Source organism: Corvus hawaiiensis, chromosome 23, assembly GCF_020740725.1.
Source record: "Corvus hawaiiensis isolate bCorHaw1 chromosome 23, bCorHaw1.pri.cur, whole genome shotgun sequence".
In the NCBI taxonomy this organism is placed as follows: domain Eukaryota; kingdom Metazoa; phylum Chordata; class Aves; order Passeriformes; family Corvidae; genus Corvus; species Corvus hawaiiensis.
The window spans coordinates 5,173,891-5,182,295 of record NC_063235.1 but is presented as its reverse complement, the minus strand read 5'-3'; the positions used below and the strand labels follow the sequence as shown (position 1 = coordinate 5,182,295).

The 8,405-nt window shown below is 53.1% G+C and overlaps 1 long non-coding RNA gene across 1 annotated transcript; it reads left to right on the top strand.

Annotated features, from left to right (window-relative positions):
- Positions 1 to 1,483: 1,483 nt before the first annotated feature.
- On the top strand, positions 1,484 to 7,935 carry LOC125337552. The gene is made up of 2 exons (XR_007208085.1): positions 1,484 to 2,335; positions 7,330 to 7,935. It is a non-coding gene; the product is annotated as an uncharacterized LOC125337552 (long non-coding RNA).
- Positions 7,936 to 8,405: the final 470 nt, after the last annotated feature.

Genomic DNA, 8,405 nt, shown 5'->3' with positions numbered 1-8,405 from the left:
GGGCTGTGGGTGGATCTCTGCATCCCTGTGGATCCCCAGGGGCTGCGGGGGGATCTCTGCATCCCCCGTGGATCTCTGGGGGCTGCAGGTGGATCTCTGCATCCCCCGTGGATCCCCAGGGGCTGCAGGTGGATCTCTGCATCCCTGTGGACTTCCAGGGGCTGTGGGTGGATCTCTGCATCCCTGTGGACTTCCAGGGGCTGCGGGGTGGATCTCTGCATCCCCCGTGGATCCCCAGGGGCTGCAGGTGGATCTCTGCATCCCCCGTGGATCCCCAGGGGCTGCAGGTGGATCTCTGCATCCCTGTGGATCGCCAGGGGCTGCGGGGGGATCTCTGCATCCCTGTGGATCCCCAGGGGCTGCAGGTGGATCTCTGCATCCCCCGTGGATCTCTGGGGGCTGCAGGTGGATCTCTGCATCCCCCGTGGATCCCCAGGGGCTGCAGGTGGATCTCTGCATCCCCCGTGGATCCCCAGGGGCTGCAGGTGGATCTCTGCATCCCTGTGGACTTCCAGGGGCTGTGGGTGGATCTCTGCATCCCTGTGGATCCCCAGGGGCTGCGGGGGGATCTCTGCATCCCCCGTGGATCTCTGGGGGCTGCAGGTGGATCTCTGCATCCCCCGTGGATCCCCAGGGGCTGCAGGTGGATCTCTGCATCCCCCGTGGATCCCCAGGGGCTGCGGGAGGATCTCTGCATCCCCCGTGGATCTCTGGGGGCTGCAGGTGGATCTCTGCATCCCCCGTGGATCCCCAGGGGCTGCAGGTGGATCTCTGCATCCCCCGTGGATCCCCAGGGGCTGCGGGTGGATCTCTGCATCCCCCGTGGATCCCCAGGGGCTGCGGGTGGATCTCTGCATCCCCCGTGGATCCCCAGGGGCTGCAGGTGGATCTCTGCATCCCTGTGGACTTCCAGGGGCTGTGGGTGGATCTCTGCATCCCTGTGGACTTCCAGGGGCTGCGGGGTGGATCTCTGCATCCCCCGTGGATCCCCAGGGGCTGCAGGTGGATCTCTGCATCCCCCGTGGATCCCCAGGGGCTGTGGGTGGATCTCTGCATCCCTGTGGATCGCCAAGGGCTGCGGGGGGATCTCTGCATCCCCCGTGGATCCCCAGGGGCTGCGGGGGGATCTCTGCATCCCCCGTGGATCCCCAGGGGCTGCAGGTGGATCTCTGCATCCCCCGTGGATCCCCAGGGGCTGTGGGTGGATCTCTGCATCCCCCGTGGATCCCCAGGGGCTGCGGGTGGATCTCTGCATCCCCCGTGGATCCCCAGGGGCTGCAGGTGGATCTCTGCATCCCTGTGGACTTCCAGGGGCTGTGGGTGGATCTCTGCATCCCTGTGGATCCCCAGGGGCTGCGGGTGGATCTCTGCATCCCCCGGGGATCCCCACGGGCTGCGGGTGGATCTCTGCATCCCCTGTGGATCCCCAGGGGCTGAAGGGGCACACCTCACCGTGGTCTTCACCACAGCCTGCAGAGGAATCCCAGCTCTGGTGCCTGGAGCAGCTCTGCCCCCCTCTCCCCTGCCCTCGGTGTCTGCAGAGCTATTCCTCTCACAAGTTCTCACCCCGCTCTTCTCTGGCTGCAATTCCAACTGTGCAACAGCTTTTTGTTTTGATTTTCTTCTTCAATCTGTTATCCCAGAGGTGTTACCACCATTTCTAACTGGCCCAGGCTTGGCCAGCAGCATGTCCATCTTTGGAGCCAGCAGGGATTGGCTCTGCTGGACATGGAGGAAGCTTCTGGCAGCGTCTCACAGAAGCCACCCCTGTAGCCCCGCTGCTACCAAAACCAGGACACGCAAACCCAATACACTGAGTGACATCCCCTTCCCTCATCACCTGAGCCTGGTTCTGTCTTCCCTTCAGATCTCTTTAAATTACAGAGGTTTCAGCCCCCCCTCAGTGTAGTTGGACCTGTTTGGGCTCCAGCCCAGACAAAGCATCGCCTGCTGCAGTGGACAGTGTCACGTGGAGTGGTGTCACTTCAGTGCCTCGAGCCTAGCAAGCACTGGGTAGCCCTCCGTGCCATCAGGGCTGTGCTTGCCCTGCCAGCTCCAAGGCACTGGGGTTGTTGTTTGTTTCGGGGGTTTTTTCTGAGCCTTTGAATCCCGTTCTCATCCCCTCTCATGTTTTCCTTTTTTCCCTTTGTAGAAGGAATGTAAGGCTGAGGCAGAGACAAGGAAACACCTTGTTCTAAGTGTCACTGCTGCTTGTGCTGAGCTGCTGTGCCAAAGGCAAATCCAGGGTGAGGAGCTGCCTGGAATAGTTCCCTGTCTAATGGAAAGCAGAGGGATGTGTGAGCTGGACTCCTGATGGGAAGGAGGAGATTACAAGGTGAGCAGAGCACCGTGAAGGTGCTTCTGAGCCTCTCTCACAATATTTGGACGTTTTCTGTGCAACTGCCCAAAACAAATGATTACCTCCCCCGAATGGGAGCTGCCTTATTCCTGGTGGAGGGAAATTCCACGCTAAACCATGGGGGATGTGGAAGGTCAGAGCATCCCAACACTCACCCTGGAGTGGAGAGGTGGGTGAAGGTTACCACAAAATCCACAGGAGTTCCTTTGCCTCAGTGTGGGAATCGATGTTGTGCAAGGAGCCAGATCCCTGCTTGTAAATCAGCTCAGCCTGTAATATCTGTCAAGTGTTTGGGGACACCTGGCTATCCATGCTGGATAAATGTCAGCTGTTATTACAGTTTCTTGCTGGGGTTATTGATTTCTCCCCTGCTGTTCTCCCTGGGATGGAGCGATTTGAGGAGTTTTGGTGGATCAGCTCTTCCTCCTTCAGCTCATCTTGCAAACTTTGAACCCTGAAGTGCAGGGCTGTTATCAGGCCTCATAATGCCCATCCCTGGAAGTGTCCAAGGCCAGTTGGATGGGGCTTGGAGCAGCCTGGGATAGTGGAAGGTGTCCCTGCCCATGACAGGGGGTGGAACAGGATGGGATTTAAGTCCCCTCCCAACCCAAACCATTCCATGAGGATTCTGTGATAACCAATTCCAGCTTTCCCTGCTGTAGCTTTCCAGAGCCCAGGAGGTCAGGCACTGCCCAGCCCCTGAGAGCATCCTCCCAGGGGCACAGAATCTCCCCCGTGACCCTCACAGTGATGTTCTGTGTTCTGCTTCTCCTCCAGCACGCACATCCACACCCACTTACCCTTTATCCCGGGGATTCTGCTCTTGTTTGAATGGAAATATGTTCAGCTCTGTTATTTCAGCCTGAAGGACGAAGTTATCATTCTGTCTCCCAGCAAATGCACTGCCCTCACCTTTCAAAGCTCAGCCATGAAATGCAAACCTTTGACAGGATCTGATCCCCAGGAGTCCCTGCAGTGTTTTAGCTTCGCTGTAAAAACTGCCTCAGTTAAAGGGGGAAAATATATTTATTATTCTCTCCTTCCAACTCCAGAAAGTCTTCCCTGCCCCCCTTTTCCCTCCCGCCATCATATCAAGAAACTTGCCTCGCTACTGTAGAAAATGTTCAGCTTTTAAGGGCAGAAGGGCCCAACTGTGATTATTTAGTCAGGATTTATTGGAAACACCGATGTGCAAGTCTTGGTTTTCCTAAATCAGCTGCACCAAAGGCAGGACGACACTGGGTGTGCTGGGTGGAGATGGATGTGCCTCATTAGCAGGGCAGGTGTTGGAGAGACCCTGGTTCTTTCAAAGCCTTTCCTGACCTTCCCAAGTCACAGGGGTGCCTTCCAAGTACCGCCAGCCTGGAAAGTGCTCCCTCTGTTCTCCTCCAGCCCTGCTAACAAAGCATTTTTTCCCTTGTCCATGTGAAGCATTTTTTGGGGTTACCTGTGGGCAGCTCTGGCTGCTGCTGAAGCATCACCCCCCCCACAGTAAGAACTCAGCTGCTGTAAATTGACTGTGTGGTCGTGGCAGGGGATGTTGTTGATTTATAGACTGAAGGTCTGGCGTGCTCATCTTTTTAATTAGCATCAGATCCTTGCCTGGGAGCCTCCTTTCATCAACATGTTGCTGTGCCAGGTGCTTTGGAAAGGCAGCAGAAGAGACTCCAGGTCCCCAAGAAGGTGCAGTCTGGTGCAATTAGAAGGGAGAGCTGCCTGTGTCACATCTGCTCACAGCTGCAGCCCTGAGAACTGCCCTGAATTTCACTCAGGTAAATCCTGGAACCAGCACTTCCAAACCCTCATCTGGCTGTGCTCAAGCTGCCTGATTTAAAGCCTTAAATTTAAAATTTAGCTCCAGCTGTGGGGGTGTCCTGGAGAGCCAGGCCAGGACCAGAATCAGAAGCAGTTCTGTGACTATTCAAAGTTCAGTCCTGGGCCCAAAGTTAATTTGTATACCAATGCCTTGCTGAAGGGGCAGGAGCCTTCTCAGCGAGTTCTTTGGTGACACAAAACTGGGAGGAGAACCCCAGAGTGCTGGAAAGGTGGGCACAGAGGAACTGTCTGGAATTCAGCAAAGGGAAAAGCAGATCTTGCACCAGGGGAGGAACAACCCCAGGCACCTGGACAGGCTGGGGGGAGAGCAGGACCTGCGGGTCCAGCGTGGTCCCTCCAACCCTGGTGTGATTCTGTCTCTTGGGCAGGACAAAGAGGGGTCAGTGTCAGAGACTGGAGCAAAATAACATCTCCCAGCCCTCAGGTAGCAGCATCCTGGCAGCTGCATCTGCACCCGAGCTGAGCTCCTGGCACAGCATCACCAGGGCAGGAAGGACGTGCAGGTCCTCTGTGCCTGGCACGGAACTCGATCCAAACACGGGCAGGGCAGGAAAGGGGAGTCATGTTCACCTAAATGTGACTGAGACACACTTTATGGGTTTCTTTGCCTTTTCTGATTGCGATGGGAGCAGGGGGCAGTAAATCGGCGGATTTTTATATCTTGTGCAAAAGCTGACATTGCTAAAATATCCCATTATCACAAGCTGCCATAAATGAGCTCTTCCAAGAGCCACAGCTGGACTCTGAGGGTGGAAGCAAAGCGATTACCGGAAGCCATGAGCTGCTCCTGGAAGAGCAGTGGGAAAGTCAATAACTTATTAGCACCAGTTTCTGGATTATCTGGTTTCCTGAAGAGACTCCGTCCCCCACTGCTCGACTAAACGGGGTTTTTGTTATGCAAAGCCACGGATTGTCAGCCCCCGTTCCCTCCCTGCAAAGAGCCGGCGTTTAACAGGGTGAGAACAGGGCTGAGAAATGCCAAAGGCAGCGGAGTCACAGCTCGGGGTTTGTTTAAAATTCGCCTCTCTTTGCCCTCTCGGTGAGAAATGGTTGAAGAAAATGAAACATCGCCAAAAAAAAAAAGACCCAAGGCAGGCAGAGCTGATCCGTGTGTGTTCAGAGCAGGAGGAGAAAGGTTCTGATGGGGAGGGATGAGGAATTTGTCATCCTTTTGTGGGGAGAAGTGCCTGCAGTTCTTCACCTTGGGGTGGGTACCAGGCGGGCAAGAAAGAAAAACTATTTAACCACGGAGACTTGAGGGACAAGAGGTTCTGTCCCAACCTTTCCAGAACCTTCTAAACACTTCTAAACCTTCTAAACACTTCTAACACTTCTTCTAAAATGTCTGTGGATATTTTGGCCACTTTGGAAAACTCTTGGAAGCTGTTCAGTGGTTGTAGACAAGGAAAGAGGAGCTTGGTGCTTGGAACGAGTTTCACAAGGGGAATTCTCCTTTGCTGCCGTCCTCCTTCACACGCACTAAATTAATTTACTTATTTGATGGACCATAATCTCTCTGTCACCACCAAAGCAGGATGTACACAGCTTTACAGAGATGTATTTCCTGCACCATTAAACCACTCTCCCTGTGACAGAGCCTGTGAATAAGTTCCAAGAGGTAACCTCAGATGTTTTAGGGCACGGCTTTCTAATAAATATATATGGATATCTGCCCTTGGAAACTCTTTGGGATGCGGCAGATTGAAAAGGAGGGCAGTAGGTTGGGGAGGAAAAGCCTGTTAACAAATTGGTTTGAACATTCAGCACCTCTGCTGCTGTTGCTCTGCTCTGAGTACACATGGCAGGGTAATTTATGTCCTGGAATTACAGTCCATATGAATTAGCCTGGCACAAATAGATCATTTCCTAATAATAATGACAAGATGCTTCAAGGAATGATGATGAGAACAGCACTTTCTTATATGTTCTGCTTTACTGCTGAGTAGTTATCTAATCATTTCCTTGTAGGGATATAAAAGGGTTTTTATTGCCCCCCTGTAATGCAACAAGTGCTTTTTGGAGGCTGTGGTGTGAAACAAAGCCCAGAAATAACAATAACAGGTCCATTTCTGTGCTGACCCCAGAGAGAGTGCCCTCCCCAAGTCAGGCTTCAAGGGAATGTGCCAGTGGGGAAATCCATGGTGTGGCTTGGGGTAAATTCCTCCTCTTTCACTTCAGGAGTGAGAAACATTGTGTTTATTGCAAGATGTGATCACAAGATGGTTTGGGTTGGAAGGGACCTTAAGGATCATCTCCTTCCAGCCCCTGCCATCCTCTTGTGGGCTCCCTTCAGGCACTGGAAGGCCAAAATTAGGACACCCCAAAGCTTCTCTTTTCTCAGGCTGAGCAATCCCAATTCCCTCAGCCTTTTGATTTGCAACTGAAATTCTGTCTCTGAGCAGCCTGTGGTTTGTACAGCACCAGGCCCAGTGGTTCAGGGAAAGATTGGGCTTCCAGGTGGCTCTGCAAAATTAATTGTTGAGTTACTAATTAGTGAGGAGAAGCCTGGGCCAGGTTTTTCTCTCTGTTCTCCCTCCCTGCCTGAGCTCCAGGTGCTCCGTGACCGGAGGTGCCTCTCCCTCTCCCACCCCTGGGGAGGTCCTTGCATAATTCCCTTTGACTGCCTGGTGTTACTATAGTAATAAGTCATGATTAAGAAACCTTCTTTGAGTTGTGTTTAATCATGAGGAGCCCTTGCAGGGCCGATGATCAGAGGGGTCTGGTGAGCACACCAGTGCTTGGATGCTTTTCTCTGCTCACAGCACGGGAGGTGCCAAAATCCAGCCACAATCCCCGGAGAAGCCGTCGCTCTGTGCTGCTCCAGCCCTGCTGTTCCCCCTGTTTGCTTTGCTTCCTTTTGGGGTGTTACCAGCGTTTTTAAAGCCCTTCAGAGGTGGTTGGTGGGAGAGACGACGCCTTTTCCATCTGCAAATACCCCTTGTCCCAGGGATGTGACTCACTCCCTGTGGAAACAGGAGCTGTGTGTGGTTACACTGGTCCTTAAACACTCCCCAGTATTGGAGTTGCCTAAATTGGAGCGTGATTTTCCCCAAAACCTGTGGGTTTTTTTTGCTTTGTGCCTTTTACAAAAACATCTTCAGCAGCTTTTTTACCCCATCCCTCCCTCTTTGCAGCTGTCATTTGACCACGAGCCGGATCTCTCCTGTGCTGCCGCCAATTTATTGCCTCCCCAAGGTGCCATAAACCCCCTCCAAGCCCTGCCCGGGGGGAGGACACGACCCCCACGTGCACGAAGGGCTGCGAGGGGAAGCAGGAGAGCAGCTCCCAGAGGTTTCCATCACTTGTTTAACCTGGTGGCCCCTGAGCAGCAGCGGAGTGAGAAATGGCTTCTCCAGGGGCTCTGCCCTTGTGGATAATTACCTGGAGGTTGCTGTCGAGTGCAGGAAGGGAGGAAGGAGAGGCTCCTGCGTGTCAGAAGCTGCTGAGGTGGCCGTTGTCACCGTGCTGGGGGACACAGCACTGAAATCACGTCCCAATAACCTGTTAACACCATGACTGAAACCTCCTACGTAAGCAGAACGAGTCAGCTCTGTCCTTAGCAGGGCAAAACGCCCCTTCATTTTCAGTGTTTGTGGTTTCTCTGCAGAGGTTGTTGCTGTCCTTGGCTCTGTGTCCTGGTTTCACAGCCCTCAGTGCACTGGCAATCACACTGACCATGCTGAGAAGCCAAAAAAAAAAAAAAAAAAAAGGGAAAACCGGGGAAAACTGAGAACTGGAGGCACAACAGGATTTTTCCAAAGGTGTGCAGAAGGTGTAGGGCAGAGCTGGGAGCTCCAGGATGAGGACTTGGCGTGTGAGGTGATGATGATGATGTGGTTTTAAGGGATGGGAGTTTATTCAGGCAGTAATTAATCCCCGTTTAGCCCCCTCACTGCTGCTCTTGCTTAGGACTGGCTCGAGGAATTCCATTTTTTGTAGCAGTTTTGCAGCGTTTGTTCCATCCCAAGTGCTGGTGAGGAAAATCCTGTTGGAGAGGCTGATGGACCAGCACATTTCATTTTCCTTGATTTGATGAAAGAAAAAAAGCCCTGCTGAAAGGCCCTGGGCAACTTTGTGTGATTGAAACATAAAATCCATCACAATAAAAAGCAGCCAACGTATCCAGGAACGTGCATTAACTGAAGCAAGCACTCTGAAGCCTTTCAATGACACCAAATTAATAACACTAAACCCAGTGCTGGGTGATGAG